Here is a 26,267-nt window from a genome sequence, read left to right as displayed (position 1 = left end):
TGAGCTATAGTTATTTAGATTTAGAATTCTTATACCGAGAAAACATAAATAGGAAAATAAATTTCAGAAGTTCTTGTAACAATAATGAACCTGCAGTGACAATGATAATTATGTTAATAAAAGTTTATCTTTTCTTATTATAAAGGTTATTCAAATCTCATAGGAACCTTCTATAGTTCTAATTTGTAATATTTTCTTATAAGATTAAAAAGAGAGATTTTTTTTATCTACTTTACACATGTAGAAAAAAAAATCTTGTGAGATACCAACAGTAACGATGGGTGGGATAGGTATATTAGTATAGTGTTTGAACATAAAATTTAATAATAAAAATCTATTAAGTTTATTTAATACAAAGACCTCTGAGAATCTACCTGTGCTGTAGACATCTTTGCTGTAATGCTGTGCAGAAGTATTCTGACATGATGCAACCAATACTAGAATACAAAATATACTGCCTATATACACAATTACCAATACAAAATAACCGTAGTCTATAAACAGAACAACACAGCACAGGGCATTCTAGAAGATATGTTACAAAGATCTGACCTGCGGCCATCAACCTGAGACGAAGGTGTTAAGCTTGATGAGCCTTTTAGTACACCTGCAACCACACCCTTGAGATCAAAACCAGAGCCTATGCAGTGGCAGATATAAGTATGGCAGTGATATCCCCCGCAAGCTCTATAGCAAAAAGTATTATTAGGACTAAATAAAAATATACTAGAATCATGCAAACCAGTTGTAGATTCACTACAGGTAGACTTCACATAAGTTTATTTGTAATACAGCAATTTTGAATTTCAGCATGTTCTCTGTAGAAAGGGAGAGAATTTAGGAGAGCTATGTGAAATAGAATGTGCACAATTGTAAAATAGTTAAAGCATTCATACATTTTTTTCTATTTTGTGGGATGTCCAGTGAACTAATTTTCTAAAGAAATCTAATCTTCTGATGTTTGGGTACTAATTTTAATATCACTGGTGCTCGCTTAACAAGATGGTTTTGGATAATTTTCAGTACTTAAGACATAGTTAAATATTCTAATAATAAAAATAAAAAAAAAAAAAAAAAAATATGCTATGTATGTGCTATCACCAACAATAGGTAATAAATTCATCCTCAAGTATGGTTAAGATTTTATAATAATTTCAGATACATATCTGATCTCTTCTTAGTTTTATTCTAGGCATCTTTTTTTTTTAAATCATTATCGTCATCAACAACAACAATAACAACAACAACACCATCATCATCATCATCATCATCATCGTAAAAAATTCATCATCACCACTTCAGCGTATTGACATCCGCTGTTGGTCATGTCTTTTGTAGGGAGTCCATGGTCCTGGGTCGTTTGTGACCAGCGGCTCCCAGCGACTTGTTTGATGGTATCTGCCCACCTCGTTGAGGACCGACCAATGCTGCGTTTACCGGTGTGCAGTCGCTATTCCAGCACCTTAGGACCCTAATGTCCATCCGTTCTCAGAGCTATGTGCCCTGCCTATTGCGAATTCCGCTTCGCGACTCGTGAAAAGTCGGTAACTGTAGGACTACTACGGATCTCCTCATTTCTATTTTGGTCATGTAATGTTGAGATACGCCTAACATACCTCTCTCCATAGGCAGCTGAGTGACTTTCCTATGACCATAGTAAGCGACCACGTTTCAGATCTGTTAGTCAATCAGTTTTTGGAAATAAATTAATCAAACTGCATATTTAAATATCGTACTACAACAATGGCAAAACCAGAATTCCATGCAGGAATTGCCAGGGTTTATTAGACAAATAAATTCGAAACTGTGTTTATATATGATAAATGCAAAATAAGAATTCCAATCAACTAACATGCATTTTTGTAGTTTCGAATGATGTGAATTTTTGTGTTTCGTCTTTGAGATGAGATGACACTTTGGTTTTATTTCGAATTATTTCTGCAATAAAACCAGCATTTTTTTTGGGATTACAATGCCAAGCACAACACCGCCAAGCACACAAACAGACAACCACGCTAAACTTATATCACACTTCTTCTCCTTGAGTATTATTTGTAATGTAATGCATTTAAATTTTGTGTGGCGTAAGTTGACACTTTTTCGCTTTTGAAAAAAATCATCGTCATCATCATCACCAGACTATTGTCTATTATATGTATTATGTATAGACCCACTGCGCTGCTCCAATGCGCCATGGCAGGCTTTAACGATTATAATAACATATTATGATTACAGCCGGGTCCGATGACTTAAAGTGCTTTCCGAGTCACAGGGTTAGGGCAGATAAATCGCTACATTGAAGGCTTTGTCGATCTCAAGTGGAAACCAATCAAGTGACCTTAGCACAACAAAACTAAGCCGATAGCAGACCCTGACCCAGTGGAGTGCTCGCTTTATTCGTAGGGCTACGTGACCTACAGCGTAACAAATCGCTTTTTAACGAGCGACAGAAATCGAACCGCTTGTTCAATACGTATTCAGTATTGTAGGTGTCACGTTGGAAGACCACTGACTAATACTATATCTAGTAGCTGTTTCTTGTGGTATTATACGCGTTAAGACGATGAAAAGTCTGAAAAAACTATTGCCGTCTTGTTGAGTCTTCTTCAGTAGAGTGCGATAGAGACAGCTGCAGCTTAAACCGATTTAACCTATAAAAAATTGACGGGATCGATGTTTTGCATTCCCCTGTTTTCACGTTCAAAACGGAGCCGGTTTACGTTTTATTTTGTGGTGAAAATTTTAAGAAAGATTACGTTAAGGTTTCTTCCTTTCATATTATTTTAATTCCCTTTTTGTCCTCTGTATACAACGGTGATTTTTTGGTTTTTTCGATCTGTCCCCCTGCTCGCGATTGGGCATAGCTAAAGCTTCTTTTTCTTGTTTGTTCCACTAAGAAAACAGCGAGGTGACAGACCGAAAAAATTCGGTCCGGCGCAGGGGTACGGATCCCTTTCTTTTCTTTTCGCTGACAACCAACGCGAACGTCGCAAGATTTCCTCATTGGTAACCTTTTGAGTCCAACTGATTTTCGGCATCGGCAGACGTTTCCTGAGATCCTTTTCGATGGTCCAATGCATAAGTTTAAACAATGTGTTAAAACATATTTGATTAATCGTCGTTACTATACGATTGATGAATTTCTGCATGCTTGGGATTCTTCTCAAAGGCGTGTGAAGTCTACCAATTTGCACAGGACAGCGTGTTGGACTACGTAATACTTATTTATTTTCATACTAGCTTCTGCCCGCAACTTCATCTGCATGGTATCAGAATTGGGTCTAAAGCTTTGATCGTTAACAATTTTTAATCTTGCCACGGGAACTAATTGAAAGATCGGTATAGAAAGTACATGTCCTTTTCATAGCACAGGTGACATGCATACCAAATTTCAAAGCTGTCTGCCCGCGGCTTAGCTAAACCATTTTCAATTTTCCCTCGGAAACTACTTAAGGAATCGGGATAAAGGGTAACCTATATTTTTTTCCATATCAAAGGATACACGCATCCCAAATTTCATCCAAATCCGTTCATCCGTTTTTGCGTGACTGAGTAACATACATCTGCACATTCACATTTATAGTATTTAGTAGGATAGGATTAGTAGGATGAGTAGGATTATTTTCTTAGGAGACCCGTGTGTAGACGGTGTTTTTTTTATTCATTACTTTGTGCAACGCCGCGTTTTATAGTAGTATTTTCAAGACAATGAGTCAATTAAAAGGTTACGTGCCATAATAGTAACATATTGAATCAACATGCCATATAATTAAACGGTATACGATCAAGGACATTCAGTCGTTTTTAGGGTTCCGTACCCAAAGAATAAAACTGGACCCTAATACTGCGCTGTCCGTCCGTCTGTCCGTCTGTCTTTCCGTCTGTCTGTCCCCGGGCTTTATCTTAATCGTGATGGTTAGACAATTAAAATTTTCACAGATAATAAAGAAAAACAGAATTATATATCATATAGAGATAGTTTTTGAGCATAACTAGAGCAGTAGAGTGGCATGGACTACTTCTTATCACTTCTATGGGAAGATAAGCTTGCGCTGTATCTATGCCAAAAATCACGTCAATCTGTTGCGATGTTGCTGCATGACTGAAGGACAAAACGGAAACGTAAGCGTATCTTCCCACAGGAACTGTGCATTTTTCCGGGATTAAAAGTAGCCTCCGTCACTCTCCGGCCCATGATAAACTATCTTTATGCAAAAAAAACACATCAATTCGTTGTTCTGCTGCTGCGTTATTGTAAGACAAACAAACAAACAGTTGAGTAGTTGAGAGGCAGGAGAGTAACATGAGCTATTTTTGGTCCTGGAAAACCATATAGTTTCCATAAGAGTGATTTACAGGAACATTAAAAAAACATGATTCCTTCATTCACGTCCTAAAAAAGTCCTAGCCAAATTTTGTTTTCGGTATAGAAATAGTTGAAAAGACACAGAATAAAGGAGACACGCGTGTCCTGAAATAGTGCAGTGATTAAGACTCCGCGTTCATTTTTAGGGGGTCGAGTTCGAGACTCAGCAGGTTTTTTTTCTAATTGTTTTAAGTCATGTGCGTTATAGTAATTAATATGTCACTTGCTGCAACGGTGTAAGAAAACATGGTGAGAAAACCTACATGCCTGAGTTCTCTTTATTATTCTCTCTATTCTATATTCTCAAAGGCGTGTGAAGTCCACCAATCCGCACTAGGCCAGCGTGTTGAACTTCGGCCTAAAACCGTCTCATTCTGAGAGGAGAACGGTGCCCTGTAGTGGGCCGGTAAGAGATTGAGTTGATGATGTTGATGACTTGAAATAAAATTAAATTTTGAATTTGGAATTTCGAATCCTCCTTGCGCGAGTCCTACTCGAACTTGGCCGGTTTTTTTTAACAGCGACATAAAAACCGGCCGGACTACTAACAATAACTACGAATCCGAATTACCGAGTTGACTGATTCATCTAATTTCCACGTTAACCAGTTTATTTCGCGAACTCTAGAGACCGTAAATCTTCGCCAAACAATCCAGTAAGTGTTTAATCATAAAGCTTATTATGTAACCTATATTTATTTTTAGGAATTTCCTCGGCTCTGATTATAGCCTGTGTAATTCTGAGCGCCAGGTGTTACTCTCATTTATGTAGGTGTGTAGTTATGAGGCCTTATTAATTAGTGCCGGCATAACGTTGGAATAAATTTAAACCCTTCTCATTCTGAGAGAAGATCCCCGCAGGGTGATTATGTATCTAACAAAAGGCTTGCTATAGGCGTGAATCTCGCGATCATTGCTGTCAAACGTCACTTGCATACAAAAAAATTACAAAAGGGATGTTTGACAACAAAGATTGCAAGATATACGCTTGTCGTGATATACTTAATCGCCCTGCCGTGCTCTGTGGTGATGGTGATCGTTTTAAAGATTTTAAACTAAGATTTTCGTGGTTAATTAACATTTATAAATATAGTTACACGTCCAACGCGCGCGGCGGTGCAACTGGGTCGAAATATCGACAAATCCAAAAATATTATAGTGGCATGTACACTATATTTAAGAAATGGTGATCGTTTTACTATAACACCATTGTTTTGCTTTATCCATTATTATTCTATATATATATAACTTATCCATTCAATGTTATAGTAGCTGGAAAACTAAGAATTATGATTAATATTAGCTATAAGCTGTCGACGAGCTGTCACAAAAAGCTTTACTAATACTAAAAATTAATATACGTACCGATGTCGATAGAAGCTTTAGAAGGTTCCACCCGATTTTCCATTCAAAGATTATGATCTGGCTGACTCAAAAGATCCGCTGATAGAATCTTATCTATTCTCGCAAAGCTTAGAGCTTTGATGCATTTCGGTATTCTACCTTTTCTAGCCAATTAGGCTGAGAAAGAGGAAAATGTTAAAAAAAAAGGTTGCGAAGATGAAAGCGAGCAACCTTTTTGTCGAGATTTGAAATTAATTCCACGGCCACGCTTCCGTTGAATGGTCTCTATTTCCGGCTGTTGCATGGCCTATTCTCTTCGTTTTCCGTTCGGGATTTAAAAAAAAAAATGCCGCCTTCCTGAAATCTGGCATAACGCCATCCGTATTTCGAACAAACGGATGGAGACAGGGTGTTATAATTAGTACTTTATTGTTAAAGGTTCAATTTGAGCACTTAAAATATTATTTTATTTATTTATTAGCTTTTCAAGGGAAACAAACAGTACTGTTACACATAAAAGTAATGCCGTATTTTTATATCACATAAACCAACTAAGTTTCCACAACTTAGTTATTCATATAATACGATAGCATTAACCACAACTGCTTAGGAATAAGTACAAGCGAAAATTATACAAAAAAAGAAAAAAAAAAAATTAAATTAAAAGAAAAACAATAACTTCAAAGCTTATAATACTTATTTAGCCGTAATAAATTTCCTAAAAGTGCCAATTTTGACATGAAAAATGTCCGTCTAGACCACAACATTTGCCGTTGAAAGCGAAACGACGACGGTGAAGGAAAACATCGTGAGGAAACGAAATGGCGTGTGAAGTCTAGCAATCTGGGGAACTGTGGCCTGAACTTTACTCGTTCTGAGAGGAGACTCTTGCCCAGTAGTGGGCCAGCAATCGGTTTATATGATCATCATCATCATACCAACACATTACGGGCCCACTACATGGCACGGGTCTCCTCCCGCAATGAGAAGGGGTTAAGGCCATATTCCACCACACTGACCCAGTGCGGATTGGTGGACTCCACACACCTTTGAGAACATTATGGAAGAAAGTGATATTTAATTACATAAAACGCACATAGATTAGAAGCATTATAATTTCTGATGCTCAGGAGGTGCGTGCTGGAATTCGAACTCGGCCCCCCGAAAGTGAAGTCGAGTTCCTACCCTATGCGCTATCACCGCTTCTTTAATGAAAGTGTGTATGGGACAAATTAACTTAACAAAAGAAAAAACTTTAATTAGACAAATACAAGGTAGATATTAATTAAAAAAAAACACACAAGAGTCCCGTCTCCTTTTTTAAAGTCTGTTAAAAATAATAAGACAAGACAAAGAACAAACAGAGTAGGTACTTGTGGAAAAGAAAATAAATTCATTATAATTTCTTATGCTCAGTAGGTAAGTAATTGAAATTATTTCCATTAATTTGTTTTAATATTTACATAATATTATAATATTGTTAAGTGAACGTACTTCATTATGAGAAAAATGTTCCTCTTGCTATCAAACACAGCCCCGTTTGTAATTGATGGCGAATACTGTAGGCGTATAGGGTGGTATTAACATAGAAATTCGCTCTCAAGCCTTATAAAAATAAATGTTATTTTATTACTTTTACTGGAGAGAAATGTTATTCGCGAAAATAGTAAAGTAAGTATACCTAGTTAAGTAGGTACTCACGAATAATTATCATAGCGTTGATAGCCTAGTGGGTAAGGCTTTTTCGGGGGACCGGGTTCTATCTTCGGATCGCACTGTTACGTGCTTTTTTTCTTTCAACAATTAAATACGGCTTGCTTTAACGGTGATGGAAAACATCGTGAGGATACCTGCATTCCTGAGAGTACTAAAAGTGTATACTGTGCTCAAAGGCGTGTGATCGCGCTGGACAGCGTGGTAGACTACGGCCTAAAACTCTTCTCATTCTGAGAAGGAGACACTGTAGTGGGGCGTAACGGGTTCTTGATGATGATGGAAGGTTATTGCTTTTACGAACTATTGTTAAAAAAGAGCAATCTACTGAGTTTCTTGTTGGCCCTTCTCGGTAGAATCTGACTCCCGAACAGTTCGTAGAGTCTCTACAAACAGACAGACTTGACGTTTCAAAAGTGCTTATAGACTAGGCCTAGGTGAGATAAATGAGTTTTGAAGAAACACTAATGTCCGTTTTCACCAACGACGAACAAAGCAATGCCTAAATAAGTAATAAATAATAAATATAACAACACATCGCCACCTAGCCCCAAAGTAAGCGTTGCTTGTGTTTTGGGGACTAAGATGACTGATGAATATTTTTTTATGAATAAAATACATAAATACTTAGAATATACGTATAAACAGGCAGGCACCAGCCACTGAAAAAAACTGAAAAACATTCGTGCTCATCACACAAACATTTTCCAGTAGTGGGAATCGAACCCACAGCCTTGGGCTCAGAAAGCAGGGTCGCTGCCCACTGCGCCAATCGGCTGTCAAATCTAAGGAGATGCCTAATCTAAGGATATGCCTAGGCATACATCGACCGTTCACCAATCGTTACCAACTAAATGTAGGTACAACTTATTTTTTTATTTATTTATTGATTACAGATTACATAAGTATTATATTTTCGAAAAAGAATGTCAATCTAATGTTAACATTTGAAATGGAACCCTGTGAGGGCGCTGTAACCAGATTGAGAGGCGGACTCATTATTGTCAATATTAAATATTCTCATTTAGGAAGTCGTTTATTTTATAATAAGCTTTCTCCAGCAAGTAATGTTTTAAGGATTTTGTTAATAAGTTAAAAGAAGAAAAAGAAAGTATATTCTTTTTCTTTTATGTTTTCCGGGATTTTGTTGTAAAGTTTTGTGCACATGGGGTTTGGGCCGGCCCGGTTTTGGGCCTTAGCTGTGGATTTTTAATTTAGATGGCGGTAGGACCAAGTTAACACAACTTGGTCTTGCGCCGCAATGTGTGTCTTGGAGTTTATTGAAAAAAAAAATCTTTGCATGTTTCTAGTATGTATATGCAAGGCACGGTCAAAATTTTTAACGATCTAAAATGAGGCGCACTTTTTCTTTTAGACTTCGCCGAAATCATTAGGCATTCGATTTAGGCGAAAATAAAAACGGGCGTAACAATTGGTAGGCTTTAAAACTTTCAGTTTAAAAAAGTTGTAATGGCAGTGGACAGTTCGCAACCATTTTTGGGAATTAAATTTTTTTCCGCGACCATTATTAATAATTCTCCGTCCATAGAACTAACTCTGTGAAAAATTAAATCGACGACCTCCCTGGCGCAGCGGTGAGGGCAGTGGATTTAAGTGGGAGGTCCGGGGTTCGTTTCCCGGCAGGCGAAATTTGGGAATTTATTATTTATGATTTTTCTCTGGTCTGGTCGGGTTTCTGCTTTGGCTAATTACCACCCTACTACTATTAAGATATTCCGTATCCAAATAAATAGTTTTATAATTAAGATAGATTATGTACCTGCAAATTCCTTTTTTAAAATATTCAAATTGGAACTATCGTTTAGAAGTTACCACCAGTATAGAAATGCTAAAAGTAAGAAAAATGCCGCGAGCCGCCCAATTGCGCATAATGTTATTTACACTGGACCCGGTAGGTGGCGCTGCAATTGGGTACTTGTTTTTTTTAAAGATAATGAAACCTGTGATAACCGATCTAGTCCAGACGAAGTTGCGTGAGTCCGCTAGTTATACATATATATACATATCTATAGATATATATACATATATATATATATATATATATATATATATATATATATAGATATATAACCTACCACATCATAATACGTTGGGTAGTTTTATAGATCTATGCATATAGAAGGACAGACAGACAGCGCGAAACGTCATAGTGTCATAGTGAATACTACTAGTCAAGCCCTTTCATTTGATACCCATATTGAGGGGTTCGTGAACAAAAAAATATGCAAGCCACATTTTGAAGCAGCGGCCATCTTGAATCGATATCCTTCAAACATAGCTAAGAATACTCCATACTAATACACCTCTTGAACATAAAAAAATAAATCAAAATCGGTTTATGCGTTCGGAAAACATGATACCACAGACAGACACATACACACAGACACGTCAAACTTAAAACAACCCACTGGTTTAGGGGCGCCCCTAACTTATAGCTACCCGTCACTACACAAGTCTCTCTACGGTCTGAGGGGAGTTCAAACTGTCCTTATCCCCTCCTCGCTAGCGCGGGAGCCCCAACAATCGGTTAAATGGTTGGTAGACATCTGGGAGGTATACAACGGGTTCCCCGGGCGTCTAACAAAGCCAACAAGAGGGACATGCCGTGGTAGTTTTTAGTTTGGGTATACCCCCTAAGAGGGGGAAAACCCACATAACCTCCGTCCTGCCCAAAGGTCGGAGGTAGCAATAAAGCTTTTCCACCACGCAAAAAAAATAAGAATATAGTGGCGCCCCTAACTTGCTCATACTAACGAGGCATGCGTGCCTGTCTGTTATCCGCAACTCTTCTTAAACCACGCTACGAATTTCGATGCGGTTTTCCCAACGTTCACATTGACAGATGCACTGCCCTACGGGCGCCCCTAACTTGCTCATACTAACGAGGCATGATAGAGGTAAATAAATCAATGCGAACATGTTATTCAACGGAACGGCCGAGGACCGGGTTTCTAGTCACCGATCAATCATTCAGTCAACTTGATAGAAACGATTAACCATTTTAAGCGTTCTCCCATGACGCTGAAATGTTGTGCCTCTGTATTTGACAAATTCAAATTGACTGGCTTGAATTACAAATAGTATCTTGTTCTGAAGTCGACCCTGTTATGGTAAGAAGTATGTTATTGCTTATTTATGGGCATCGCTTGGTATTTATCATTGAGTTTTGTCCGTAACTTAGTTTTATTTCTGGATCTACAAGAATTTATAACTGCCTCGTTTTTGGAAGCCACAATTTCCAAAAACACCAACACTGTTTAAAACAAGCCTAAAACTATCAACCGAGGTAAAGTACCTCGGAGTAACGATGGACTCCAAACTAAACTGGAAGACACATATAGATACAAAAATCCAAAAATCAACGATCATCCTCAGCCAATGCAAACGCATGGCAGGAAAAACCTGGGGGCTTAAACCATACATCATGAAATGGTTGTACTTAGCAGTCGTCAGGAGCTCACTAAACTACGCCTCACTGATATGGTGGCCGAGAACACTCCTTGTGACAACCCAGCTAGAACTACAAAAATTCCAACGTCAAGCGTGCCTAGCTATCACAGGCTGCATGAGCACAACACCAACAACTGCGCTGGAAGCTATATTATGCATACCACCACTACACCTACACATTAAAGAGGAAGCCACACTTGCAGCCCTTAGACTGAGGGCTTACGGGCTGTGGAAGGATACAAACATAGGACATACAAGGATACTATCAAAAGAAATTAATAAATGCCCACAACTAGACTGGATATGTGACAAGACACGGAAACACTATGTGCTAGACAGGCACTATAAAGTAGCCGCTGAAGGAGGAAAAACAGACAAAGCTGACACCGTCGTAATAGAGGTCTACACCGACGGATCAAATACAAACTCAGGCACTTGAGCAGGGATATACTGCCCGGAGCTTAACATAAACATTGCCCAGCCGCTTGGTAAGAACAACTCCGTCTTCCAAGCGGAGTGCGTGGGCATAACAACAGCAGTCATAGCCATGCTAAACAGAAAAGTAAAAGGCTTCAGCATCAACATAAACAGTGACAGTCAAGCTGTACTAAAAGCCTTAACCAAACACACAACAACATCAAAACTCATACTTGACTGTCACAAGGCCCTACAAGCCCTATCAAAATTCAACAGAGTAACCCTAAAATGGATACGAGGTCACAACGGAAACAGAGGAAACGACGCAGCCGACGAATTAGCGCGTCAGGCAGCATCACTAAGGGTAGCTGGACCGGAACCCATCATACCCATACGCTTCAATGAATACAAAACATGGCTCCACAACCAGACGCAAACATCACACTCGGTACTATGGTCTAAAACAAAAGAGTGCAAACACACGAAGGAGGCCGTACCAGTTCTCAACCCACGACTAACAACAAAATTACTGCAACTGAATCGACCTAAACTAAGGACAGTTGTAGGTATGATAACAGGGCACTGCCCACTAAACAAACACCTTTCCATTTTAGGTATAACTGACAGCCCTCTCTGCAGAGCATGCATGGAGACGGAGGAAACACCGATACACGTAATGCTCCAATGCAACGGAGTAGCAGAACAACGCGCAGCACACCTTGGCTCCTCAGCAACACTCCATGAAGCACTCGGCGACCTGGGCGGCCTGCTAAGCTTTTGGAGCGAGCTCGGCTGGCTGGAGTGATCCAGCGGGGAGCCGCATCAGTGGCCATACGTACAACGGACGGTCCCAGACCAACCAAGTGCGGAAAAGGCCCAGGAACAGAAGAAGAAGAAGAAGAAGAACTGCCTCGTGGCCCAGTGGATAGGAGCACGTGGGCCTGGTCGCGATTCCCGGATTGGACAATTATTATTGGGTGTTTTAATTATGGCTATAAAATTCCCCGTAAGTGTTTTCCCGGTTTTGGGACATTGGTGGAGAACCTCGGAGACAACGTTAATCAGTTGGTACCGTATTTGACTACTTACATGAAATAATAATCGTTAAAGCCTGCCAAACCGCGTTGGATCAGCTCGGTGGGTCTACGCCCTGTAACCCCTCTCCTATTAAAGAGGGAGGCCTGCGCCAAGCAATGGTAAATCGAAAGTCTACAAATGACACTTAAACTTCTCAGTACCAGAGTTAGGAAATTGTCTTTGTAGAAACCGATTCGGATTATAGGTTTAACTTAACTCCTATATCCAAGTTAGCCCGCTATAATATTAGACTGTACCATCATTACCACCAGGTGAGATTGAAGTCAAGAGTTTTATTTGTAATTGAATTAAAAAAAGGAAAAAAAAAAGTTTTTTTTATTCCACTACAGGTTAGCCCTTGACTGCAATCTTACCTGGTGGTAAGTGATGGTGCAATCTAAGATGGTAGCGGGCCAACCTGTTAGGGAGAGTGTTAGTCATACCCCCTTATAGGTTTTTACACGACATCGCACCGGAACACTAGCCACGGCCAAATCCCTCCAGACAGAAGATTATTTCTATCACGAAGCCTCTCTTTTTCCGATGCAGTTCCGGGATTAACTCATCAAACTATTGGAAGATTCACCCAAGAACCTTGTTTTTAGGGCATAATTCTATATGACTGAAGTAGTCAACGACTACGTGCGGCAGAAGCAGTTTTCGACTATGATATTTAAGAATATTATCATACTATTCAACCAATGTGTGAATCGTCGCGAAGCTGAAAATAAATTAAAGAATTCCCGACGCGTCCCACGAGCAGGTATATCATTATTTTCCTCTAATATTTTACAATTTCGTTGACAGGTTAGCGACCATTGTTGAGGCAATTTATCTTGAGTTCTCAGACTAAAGGACTTTGTACACTTGCTGCATAGCGGTAGAGACACCAAGTCTGCTATTACACAACACAACGCAATACAAAATGTAGAAATTAATTAAAATCAATCATTATTATATGTAAAATTTACGTTGGTATCTGCCCTAAACAAGCATGTATCGTGGGCTGTGGCCCGTTGGTTTTGTGAGTACTTTTTCCTCAGTTACCGTAAGTTTTTAAATTCTGAAAAAAAAACTTTTTTATGAACGCCCATAGAATTTTTTATAAATTAAAACTTCTTTAGGCACGACTAGGGAGTAACTCAGATTTTTTTCTGACGGAAGTAACGCTTGCATCAGACGCTATTTAAAAATAATCATTTGGATTGGTCGTAAGTATATGTCTAGCTATAAGTCAAGAAGCATGGAGTATATCCACGCTTCTTGATTTATACGTTAGCTAGTGGCAAATATCATAATCAATGAGGATTATTTATTTCCAATGTTTTCAAACGGATCAGTTGCAAAGTGAATAAAAATTCAACAGTTAAAAAAAAATACTGAATTGCCAAGTTTATTGAAAATCTCTGAATATACTTGTTTATTTATTAGTTTTGTAATAAATAAATTATTAATAAATTTTCTGCCGATTTTAACATTCTATAATATTCAATGACAGGGTTATATTGTGCTGATCTAACCTTCAATTTCTACTCTCAATTATTCTATTTAACAAATGAAAATATTTATTAAATGGGAAACTGATTTTAATGAATTTTAAATAGAATATAAAATGTAATATTGAATATGAAATGAAATGGCGGAGTCCCAGGAACATTTTACTCTTACATCAATAAATAATAATAAAAGTTTTTCTTCAATCGCTCCTAAAGGTTACACGCACACAATTTTTTATCTTTAATAATTAATTTTGAAAAAAGTAAAAACAAAACTTTACTATATACCCACGATACAAGCTTAACTAGTGTGGGTACCATCGGAAATTTAGTTTATATTAATGAATACTATTATTTCTCTTTGATCTACTTCTGAGATACAATTGTAATAGCAACCTTAAGGCCCGGTATTAAAGTACTTACCGTAGGTGAAATTGGGACTGGCGAGACGAATTCAAGACAATCTGTCCTGTCTTACCCCCGAACGTACCAACTATCAAATCACGGTAAATCTATTTTTTGTATATGTTACTGAAGCGGTAATTTGTATGTTCTGTTAATTTGAGAAGTATTCAACATTTCGTTTAAGATAAAAGAGAAAATAATTTGCGATTTTTTGTCGTGTAACATGTCTTCAGTGTGTACGTTTATTATAAACTAATAAATACAATAACTGAGTCACGAGTGTTTTGTAAATATGCTTCATTATTTGTTATGGCATTTTTATAATTATCTTACCTTATTCTTTTCACGTTTTCTTCAGACTTGAAGAAATACTTTTTGTTTTTGTTTTTTGTATATTTTATGCGACGCCACACGGTACAATGCCTTACGTATTCATTATAAAACATTTAATTTTATTTATAACCGTTATAAGATTGATTGCTTAAATAATAAGTGCGTGTTTACATATAAATTAAGACAAGATGCGTGAATACTTCAGACACTATTTTGACAGCGCGATCGTGACATGGTCAGAATTGTGGCGGCGCGCAAACAGTGGCTTTTTAGTCCAATACCGTAATTGACAGGTGTATTTGCGTTGAGGAAAAGACAATATATATAATATAATAAGAATATCAAACCCCGTGTTCCGTGTGGTGCAATTTTCCGCCGAGATCTTAGTTGATTTCCCGCTGAGATCTTACTTGATCTACTAGCTACGTCCTCCGTTTAGTTTCCTCGACAAGGTGTCATACGGATGATTCATGTAATTTCTTTGCAGGCGTAAATCGTTCGGGTTATCTTATCTATACTTACCTATATTATAAATATACTTATCCATATACGACGTCATTTTTACATTTTTGAAGACCTCCCTGGCGCAACGGTGAGCGCTTTGAATTTAAGTAGGAGGTCCCGGGTTCGATTCCCGGAAGTGGTAATTTGGGAAATTATAATTTCTGAATTGTCTCTGGTCTGGTCTGGTGGGAGGCTTTTGCCGTGGCTAGTTACGACCCTACTGACAGAGACGTGCCGCTAAGCGATTTAGTGTTCCGGTGCGATGTTGCGTAGAAATCGCTTAGGGGTATGACTACCATACTCCCTAACAGGTTAGCCCCCTACCATCTTAGACTGCATCATTACTTACCACCAGGTGAGATTGCAGTCAAGGCTTGAATAAAAAAAAATAACATATTATTTCTCACATTTACCATTTTTATCTTTTATATTTTAGGCCTTGTAGTAGAATTAAAAAAAAAGATATTCCCCACAATAACCATTTTATCTTTTATATTTTATATTTTACAAAAAAAAAATTGTTATTATTTACAAAACTATTTTAAACAATACAGTATTATTTCTTGTCCAATAAAATACATTAGAGACGTTGTGCATGAGGATCAAAGATGTAATTTACAGCATATCGTTATAATGAATATCTTGGAGAATATCAGCGATATAAAAAGCGGGGGCAGGGCGGGTGGCGTGACATGCAAACTCCCGAAAAACTTCAAACTAGTACATACATTACACACGTGCGAAGTCGGGCGGGTCGCTAGTATATATATATAAAAATGTTATGTTGGTTTGTGTACGCTTCAAAAACTCAAAAAGTTCTGCACCGATCGAGCTGAAATTTTTGCATGATATATACATAATACGCATCAAGGATTGTTTTTATCTATTTTTCTCAACCATTCAATCACAATGTGCCACAGCGAAAGTTTGGATGGATCTTTGGTTGACAATCCCGCCGGAACGCTAAAAGCTAAACGGATCTGGATGGAATTTAGCTCAGAAATAAATGCAGGGGTGCCCAACCTTATCAAGCTAAAAGTTAAGAAATTTGTCACGACGCCCGCGCCCCAACCTTAGCTAGTCGCAATGAACAGGTATTTATCGGTTAGGCAGATAAAAATACAACATCCTCATTATGGAACTAACAAAACCATAATATTATAGTAATATATAAGTTTACGTTTACTTACGATTACTTGAAAGTGATTATATTAGGAACTACTGGTCTATAGGCTAAGTACGTGTCATCACTATGAGACCAATAGCAGCATAGCACTAATTAAGAATGTTTCAAAATCGTGTTTTTTATTTCCCTTTTGAGAACTTCCGCTGCGTGCGCTGCGTAAACAGTTAAAGTTTCAATAAAATGATGTAGGACAAAGTAGTTTCTCTTTAAAAGTTCTAAAATAAAGTCCACAGCAGCATTTGTCTATCTTTTAATGTTGACTTCTACGCGGGCATAGTAGCAAGGGACCGCTAGTAAGTATTAAATTTTAACAAAGATTAAAAAAAAATAAACTACCCAACAATTTTTCAAATTGCGGCCCAAGCGGTGCCACCGCTGCTGCACAAAGACTGCAAATATTTTTTCTTGATTTTTTTTTAAGTACAGAAGGAGCGCTTCGCCATGCACTTTTGCATATTATACGGCGCCCACGTTTTTTATTTATTTATACTTTTATTTGTACACCACTCAGAAAACGAGAAAAAAAAAGAATAAACACAAGAAGAAAGGCAGCCTTATCGCGAAGTAGCGATCTCTGCCTGGCAACCTTAGGATTAGGAAAACTAAAAAGAAAAACAAATAGGTGGGGTCCACTATTTAGAACATACATACGAATATCTACATACTAATACATAAACCAGACTACACAAATACAACAGTAAGTACTATTAATATATATAAAAAATAAATATACTAATACATATTTTAACATACCATTCCCACCACGTTGGGAAGCCCTGGGCTATAGCATACAGTATGCATTACCATAAAGGCTATTTCAAATCCTAGAAAGTGATTAGCGAACGAAGTTGCTGACAATAACCGACCTTTTGCAGACCTCTAAAAAAAAATGCCCCGTGGCCTCAAAAGGCTTTCGAAGATTCGGAAATGCCTTCAAAATACCTATGCCCAGCTATGGACTCCCATAGGTTGATGCGTTATTAATGATGGAGAATTGGATTGGATTGTAAAAAGATTTGCCTACGAAGTCGTGCGGTATCAATTTATTAGTGTCGCCGTTTGACGATACTGCACTAAACAATGACGTTGATCGACAATCCACAAATTATTTAGCAACTAGTTATGATGTTAATATGCTTCTACACTTATATACGAATAAAATAATTAGCACGCATTAAAAAATTCACTTTCATAGTATATCTTTGTTGTAAGTACCCTTTATTTTTGCATTTAAAGATATTTTTTGTTAGCAAGTCTCGAAGTATGATCTAAGTTTCAAATAATAGCCAAATTAGTTGAATTCTTTTTTAATCTAGAAGAATTTGTTCGTTCGATTGAACCGTTTTTTTCCGTTTTATATTAATTTCAGGGTATGCAGATGATATACAATTTAGAAAATCTCCAGTACGAGTTATAAATATTTAAGGGTAGGCTTTTTATAACTCTGACAATGCCTCTCCTTAAGTTTTTTATAACTATTGCTGGAGATTTTCTTCATTTTATATCATCTGCATACCCTGCGCATACCCTCTATGCACGCCATGTGCTATCACCGCTTGGCTCGTTGGCTCACTAGGTTAGAGCGCCGATATACCTACAACATAATATAAATCGTAGTTATTAAGATGTCTCGAAGCTTCCCGAACGCTGCACACCAGAGTTAAATTCGGCGGTTTACCTTCTTCTCGAAATTGTACCTACGTAACTGGTCAGTGTGCCCTAGGTATATATATACTCGAGTGAATACCTAGGTTGAGGTAAATTGTAAAATATTAATTATGTAACATCGCTGATTCAGCGTTGAAAGCACTGTTGGTACATTCACCAACTAATCAAAACGTCTTACATCTTGCAAAACGTACCTTAACGAGAACCGCAAGCAAGCGTATTAAATATTTATAGTCGGTTTTACGGCCATGATTCATGGTGTAGGTATAATAGACTATAACTTATCTCGCTTTTATCATTTGTAAGGGGAAAATAAATATTTATGTAAACGCAAACGTACCATAAGGTTTGGTATGAATACATTAGCTTATTTTTAGCCTTAAACTGCACCTTTTTAACCTATACTGTGAAGTATTACACTTCACATATAAAAATAAATCTCTATTCTAAAACAAAATTTCTTTGTTATTACCACTTCATACTAAAAATGGCCGCGTAAATTTCGCGTATCTTCATATTCAGGTATCTTCAGGTTTTTAGAACAATGACCAGAATAAAATTTATATTCAATCAAACATTAGATACATTTTTATTTACAGGTATGTTTAGATCAATACAATGATGCCTTGATACCAAATTAGATACAGTTGTTCCAATTAGTTTTTGCTTTAAAAATTTTTGTTTGTCCGTATCAACTTTTAAGATATTTTTTGAATTTTAAGAAAAATGAGATATAAATAAAATAAAAACTTATATAAAAGGTCTGGAATAGCTCATAGGCTTCTTTTATCCCAGATAAGCAAACAGCTCCTACAGGATAGCATCGCTATTTTTTCCGCATCTGTCTTTCAAAATCCGCGCAACGGAGTTTTAGATTGACGTTAAGGACCTAAAAATTGTCAAAGGTTACTTTTTATACCGGAAAAACAAGCAGCACAAGCAGCAGAGAGCGTGCGTGCGTATGTGTGTGAGTATGTGTTTGTGTGTGTGTGTGTGTGTGTCTGTGTGTCTGTTGTGTGGTTATTTAAGTTGGACCTATCGTTTAGAAGTAACGACGGGTATAGAAATGCTAAGAGCAAGAAAAATGCTGAGGTCGCCCGGCCGCGTATTATAAAGTTTGGAAATAAAACTGGACCCGGTAGGTGGCGCTGCAATAAGGATCTAGGTTTTTTTAAGATATTAAAACGGATAATAACCGATTTGATGCAGACGAAGTTGCGTGGGTCAGCTAGAATGCTATAAAACACGTCATTCCTTGCTCGGTTGCTGCGTGAAAGTGGGACAAACATACATTCGCATTCATAATACTCATTAGTATCTTTAGAATGTAAAATAATAGTAATTTTATTCCGTCTATTTTAATTTTAATAGTTAGGTTTTAGTTCTGCATTGTATCACGTTAGCTTGATAAAATATTCATATCACGTAATCCTAAAATTATTTAATGGTCATATTTTTCAAATTTCGCATGCGAATTCAGATTAAGATAGCATTACACAAGCAGTGAACGTAGCAATTATAACCAATCTCTATTATTAGATTATACTTAATAGATAGGCACGGTACGTGTACCGAAAGATGAAGTGGTTGATATGGGCGCAAACACAAAACTGCGAATCGGCGATACGAATTCGCAACTGAGGAAACTGCGTCGCGAATTTCAGCGATGCTATTTTTGACCATTGACATAAAATTCCCAAGTGTGGTTTACAGGAAAGTTCATTTTTTTTATATGACATATTGTTCTTTATTTACGTCCTATAAAAATAGCAAATCGACTTGGTTTTTGGCATAGATACCTATAGTTGAAAGTACGGAAAGTAATATGGGCTACTTTTATTTAAGCATTGTTTAAACAAGCGTCCTTATATCGTGCTTATTCTGTATTCATGGTTTCATGAACGGTGTCTTATTTCTCCTCGAGAAGTTTTCAAATTACCACGCGAGCGAAGCCGCGGGTAAAAGCTAGTGTAATAATAATAACGTAAAAGAGCCATCTACTACTATTTGTATAAAGAAATATTAAAGTTATTTTTTAAGGTTGATAGACCTTGACGACAATCTCACTTTGTAATAAGTGCTGATGCATTTAAGATGGTAACGGTCTGACCTGTTAGGTTAGGTATGGCAGTTATATTAAACTCCTAAACGGTTTCCACGCGACATCGTACCGGAGCACTTAATCGCTTAGCGGCATGTCTTTGTCGGTAGGGTGGTAACTACCCACGGCCGAAGCCTCTCAGATAATACTTAATTAACTTCGTTATTAACATGGAAGCTTTTATGTTTATTAATCACAATATTACCGAGGCAATTCATTATTATAATAAACTATGAATGGCTAACTAGATTGTTATGTCAGGTGTCCTGACCTATACCTGTATATATTTACTTACCAAGTTAGATTTATTCTGCCCTCACGATTACCTAGGCATGAAGATTCTGCACACACCTTTAACTAAAACTAAGAACTGATTTAATTATTTTGTAATCCGCGTTTCTCTTAATTCTGTTTATAATGACCCCGAAATCGATTTATTTTTATAATATTATATATATTTTTATAATATCATGAACATAATTATATTGACCAGATATTTATGTTCATGACATTGAGTTGGTGGGTATTTTGATACAAATACGACTGCATTATCGATGCACCTCAGTCCTACGTGGACTCGAACGATGCAAAGCTACCTCCCGGTGTCTTAGTCGTTTATCACAAGATTACTAATAACGTTGACTGATTGCCGCCCAATTACATGGCTAACTACCATCTATAAAATAATAACATCCATTCTGAGCTCAAAATCTCATCATGATCAGTGCAATGTTAAGCCCAGCTTAGGTAACAAAAAAACAAAGAAATAATAAACAAACAGACTCACTTTTACATTAAGAGCATTAGTATTAATATTCTAACATATTATTTATTTTTCTTTCATTGGAAAACCAACAGTTGTAATTATTAAATAGTAAAAAAATTGGTTGACTTAAAACTGCTTAATAACAGGTTTCCACAGATAAGTTCTATATAATTAAGGGTAACTGGTAGAACCCAGCAAAAATGGAGCAAACTATACCAAAAAAATAAGTCTACCTAACATGCTTCCGTTTATCTAATGGTGCGACGGATACTATTCGTCCCTACTAGCTAGGTGGGTGATCACATCACACATTATAGATTGCATCCTGGAGATTATTCTAGTCTTGGGAGCTAGGTGGGTGATCACATCACACAATATAGATTGCATCCTGGAAATTATTCTAGTCTTGGGAGCTAGGTGGGTGATCACATCACACATTATAGATTGCATCCTGGAGATTATTCTAGTCTTGGGAGCTAGGTGGGTGATCACATCACACATTATAGATTGCATCTTGAGGATTATTCAAATGGAAATTCAATATTCATTTATTTCATAGTTCTTCATAGTTTATAAGCATTTTTAAAACGTCAAGTCAGTCTGTTTGTAGTGACTCTGCCACCGGTTCGGAAGGCAGATTCTACCAAGAAGATTCGGCAAGAAACACAGCACATTGTTCATTTTCAACATCATTTTATAGATTAACAATCTTTATATATTTTTTACTATGTTGTGAGAGATGAGAGCGGAGTGGCCTGCTTCCAACTAGCCTTCTCTTTAATGAATTCATCAATGTTATTGTTTATTATTGTGATAGATATATAGTTTCCATAAGCGTAAAATTCCAAGGGAACCATTAATTTTTACGTATGTTTCCGTTTCTTATTAAAATCCGACTTCCGTCGAAACTTTAGTTTTCGCTTAAATGTTCACTATGCTTTTATTACAAGGATGTAAGCAATTTTTTTTTAATCCTGTGCTATTCTTAAAGAAATAGCAGAGTTCCCGTAAACTCCTTTGTGCTCCATTACAAGACGTTCACTCCATCAGTATAATCAGTACATTAAGACTGATTATACTGATGGAGTATCAGTGTATGATTACCTTGATTTAGTATTCAGTACCTACTCGTTACGTGACTAAAGTTAGTTAAGTGGATGGACCTACCTCATTAGTTTAGTTCTTAGGATAGAGAAGTAGAAGCGGTGATAGCCTAGTGGGTAACGCTTCGGCTTTCCTTTCGTTGAGACAGAGTTCGAGCCCCGGCTCGCAGCACTGACTTTTCGGAGTTATGTGCTTTTTTAATTTAAGCTATTTTTTATTTTATTGCACTGCAAGCTAGCTCTTGACGTAAGTGACGGTGCTATCTAAGGTAGCGGGCTAACCTGTCTGGGAGTATGGTAGTCATACCCCTAATCGGTTTCTACGCCACATCGCACCGGAACAGTAAAACGCTTAGCGGCACGTCTTTGTCGGTAGGGTGGTAACTAGCCACGGCCAAAGCCTCCCACCAGACCTTATTTAAATAACACTTGCTTTGAATGGTGAAAAAAACATCGTGAGGAAAACTGCACGCCTGGGAGTTTTATATAATGTTCTCAAAGGCGTGTGATGTCTAACAATCCGCACTGGGGCAGCGTGGTGGACTAAGGACTTAAACCCTTCTCACTGTGGAAGGAGAGCATAACCGGCCCACTGCCCTACAGTGGGCCGGTTATGGATTGATATGGTAATGATGGTAATGTGCGTCGCCACGCCAAAAGCAATTTTATCCCCCGCATTTGATGTTTCACATCTTAAAATACTTTCGTATATATGTAATAGTAATTAGGCCAGCATAAATTATGATTAATTAGATAGCAACCCTGGCGGCATCCCTAGGGCGCCAGCGGGGTGATGCGGGATGGGAGGGGAAGGAGGTGTAACTCGCGGCGTTTGAGTCACGCACAAAGGAGATACCATTATCCTATTAGTTATTCTTATGATACCCGAACGGGTTTTCTTATATTTCTTTCATATCTAATGCCACATCAAGGATCATTATATCGAACCCTCTTTACCTTATACAACGTGTAACCGAATTACGAAATACTTTTGAAGGGGGCATAAGTATATTTCATAAGGAATCACCCTGTAGAAATATTAAATCAAAAGAAGTTTGTAACTAATTCAAAACATTCTAAGTGTTTACTTATGACAGCCCTATTGAAGATAAAACACCGACACGTGCGTAGTACCTACGCTACGAAACGAGTACCTAATAATGTGGCAGGAATAACTTGATTTTAATGTAGCATGTGATTTTAGGGCTGTGTCTGATTTCTTTCAGTAAAAACTATGGCAGTGGTTTATTCAAAAACTAATAGCGTTTCGGTTTCACAGATAACTCCCAGAGACAGTAAATAATGTACCTCGGAAGCAGTGGCGAGCATACATGGTATGCTCGGAGTATGCACTAAGCGATACATAACTTAGAAAAGTTGAGATGTGAGGTGCGTGTCGGGGTTCGAACTGGCCCCCTCCGAAAGTGAAGCTGAAGTCCCAACGACAAGGCTATCACCGCTTAATAATATCTACTGTTTCAAAATAGTGTTAAATTATTTAATTCTTTATCACTAGTGAAGTAAACATTATTTATTGTCACCTAGGTATACCTAGATGATAATAATTACATCTGGTGAAATAGGGCTACCGAAGCAAGACGATACAAAAGTCACCGAGAATGGAAACAAATAATACTGACAATTATACGTACAATACCGGCAGAGTATAGCATTCGGGTTTGCCGAATCCATATTTGATGAGAGCCTTCATCAAAATCGCTATATAATATTCAGTAGGCACTTGCGCGGACCCACATAGCCCGCGGCTTGACCTTGCTGCTCTGTATGAATGTGGAAATCAATGTGTAATCTTCATCAAAAGAGAGTTGCCACACAAAAAATCCAAGAGAATACAATGTATGAGATATTACATCTCGGTGAAATAACAAGGCGAAATACGTCAAATCGCTGTTATTTGTTGAGGAGTTCTGCTGCCCGAATGTGAACAAATAATCAACATTATTAGACATTGGTCAGTAGGTATACTACCAAACCTTGAGACGGATCCATCGAGTGCAAAGTAAAAACTTGCTGTAACACTAAACAGTGCCTACGCTTAGTATAAGAATTGAACGCTTGCAAACTGTGAAGTCGTTTTTGAGCATCGAAACATTATATTTCAATGCAAAATTAACCTAAAGTTACTCATTTTAGAGTCGCAATTCTATAATCCTGTTTTTTATTTTTCCAAGAGTATTCACTATATAATAGTATATTGTAAAGGGTAAGTAAACTATTTATAACATACTAGCTGTCGCCCGCGACTTCGTCTGCGTTTGATTTTGTTTTTCGATGTGGCATTCAATTTAGTTGTAGATCTAAAAAAAATTAAAGTATTCTGTATCGCTAAGCCTTAAATGAGGGGTTTGCTGAGGAGTTCCGTCCTCTATCTCCAACACAGTCTAAGAATACTACTACAGATACTAAATCAGATCTACACAAAGTTTGGGCAAAATTAAATACATATTATAACCTCTATAGTACAAAAATAATTATTTAAAACGGTTATAATTGGTCGGAATTATGGTATAAAATCGTCAAACAGTTTCATCCCCTCTCCCAAAGGAACCCCGCTTAATTTTGGGATAAAAAGTATCCTATATTACTTCTATCACTTCCAAGAATATGATAACAAAGTTTCTTGAGGATTTGTTTAGTAGTTTTTGCGTGAAAGCGTAACAAACAAACTTACATTGACATTTATAAAATTAGTAGGGATTTGCTATATATATATTTCCTCTGTGTACTTATAAGTTTGTGTTTTTAACCAGTTTGTGATGTTATGATTTGTCTGTTTAATTGTGTTGGTGTTTAAGATTACAACACTTGGCAATATAGTTGTAGATTTTCGCATCAACATAGGGTGTAAATCTTCTAGCAAAAGCTTTTTTCGCAACTGGAAGAATTTATACATCATCATATTAATACGAGTATATATACACCCTCTATGCACGTCACTGCGGCTCGTCACTTAGTAGTACCAACCCATTATATAGAAAACGGGCCTTCTCTTATATTGAGAAGGTTTTATAGGCCACCACGCAGGCCTTATGCGGTTAGGTAGATCTTTTGCTTTCCAACAGGCATGATTGTCCTCCAGCGCCGTCCAATCGGTAATAAGAGCAACTACTGAGTTCCTTGCCGGCTCTTCTCGGTAGTTTCTGCTTTCCGAACCGGTGGTAGAGTCACTAGAAACAGACATACTTGACTTTTCAAAAGTGCTTATAAAATATTTTTTTCAACTGAATTCATACTCACCATGACGTTTAAATAAAGTTTGTTTTCAGCAAGTGTCCTCGGTATCTTGCTAATGACATTTTAAGTGATCCTCACTCCTCAGTATTACGCAGGTAGTATTAGATACCTGTGGACTCGATCCATTTTTCATGTACCCAGATGATGAGCCTGTTCCTTCAACGCAAGCACGATAACTCTGTAAGGATATTGAACTTAGGCCTGCATTTGTGATAGTCACGTACATATTTTTAGCTATAGATCGAGTTTATAGCTAAAAATATGTACGTCGGTGCTGGAAGGTTTTCAGCAACATGATTATCAAGACTTTTATGTGGAATGTCCCTTGATATGTTTGTTTCAGAAACTAGGTTGCCCGCCTTCAATGTTCGCGTTTATTACGGTTTTTTACTAATCCTATGGGAACCGTTAGTTTTCTTGCGATAAAAAGTAGCCCATTTTTCCCTCTGTCTTTTCAAAGTCAAAGTGAAAAATATCTTTGTTCAAATAGGTGACACTTCTGATGCATACATTACATTATGAGAAGTAGGTAATCGGTAGTTTGATGATGGCGATAAACATATTCTTAAACATAAAACTAAAGCTACGAGGGTTCCAAACGCGTCCTGGTTTACGAAGAAGCCCACAACAAACTTAGCCGGGTTTTTTTTCGTTATCACCATCTCACATTGTCATTTAAAATTATTAGAAGAGCAACCTGGTTGGGCAATAATGTACACCCAAGCTTAGTCCTTTATACTTTAATAGGACTTTTCTATAAACTTACGTTTAATACAAAATTTGAACGTTTTAAGAGACATCTCCAAGATGTCATTACATAATTCTTGTAGAATTATGTGCCATTTCTTTTAAACGAATTATGAATTTTGTGTAACCTAGTTTATTGCACTGTAAGTTTATTCGTACTTCTAATGTTCAAGTGATTGCAGTAATATTTTTCTTAAATTTACAAATGTTTTATGAACATACATTAAATTTTCAAATATGTACCTACTGACTATTTACGACACACTGCCATTATAAAATAACGGGACCCACGGGATTTGTAAAAAACCGAAAAGAC

General features: G+C 37.3%; 1 protein-coding gene across 1 annotated transcript in view; it reads left to right on the top strand.

Moving 5' to 3' along the window:
- The window catches only part of LOC120628668 (protein kinase C, brain isozyme), a 268,356-nt gene that overhangs the window by 670 nt on the left and 241,419 nt on the right, over nucleotides 1-26,267 (top strand). The window lies entirely within an intron of this gene.

The sequence above is a fragment of the Pararge aegeria genome, chromosome 13 (genome assembly GCF_905163445.1).
Source record: "Pararge aegeria chromosome 13, ilParAegt1.1, whole genome shotgun sequence".
NCBI classification, from domain to species: domain Eukaryota; kingdom Metazoa; phylum Arthropoda; class Insecta; order Lepidoptera; family Nymphalidae; genus Pararge; species Pararge aegeria.
The sequence above is the reverse complement of the archived record's forward strand: the minus strand, read 5'-3'. Positions and strand labels throughout refer to the sequence as shown.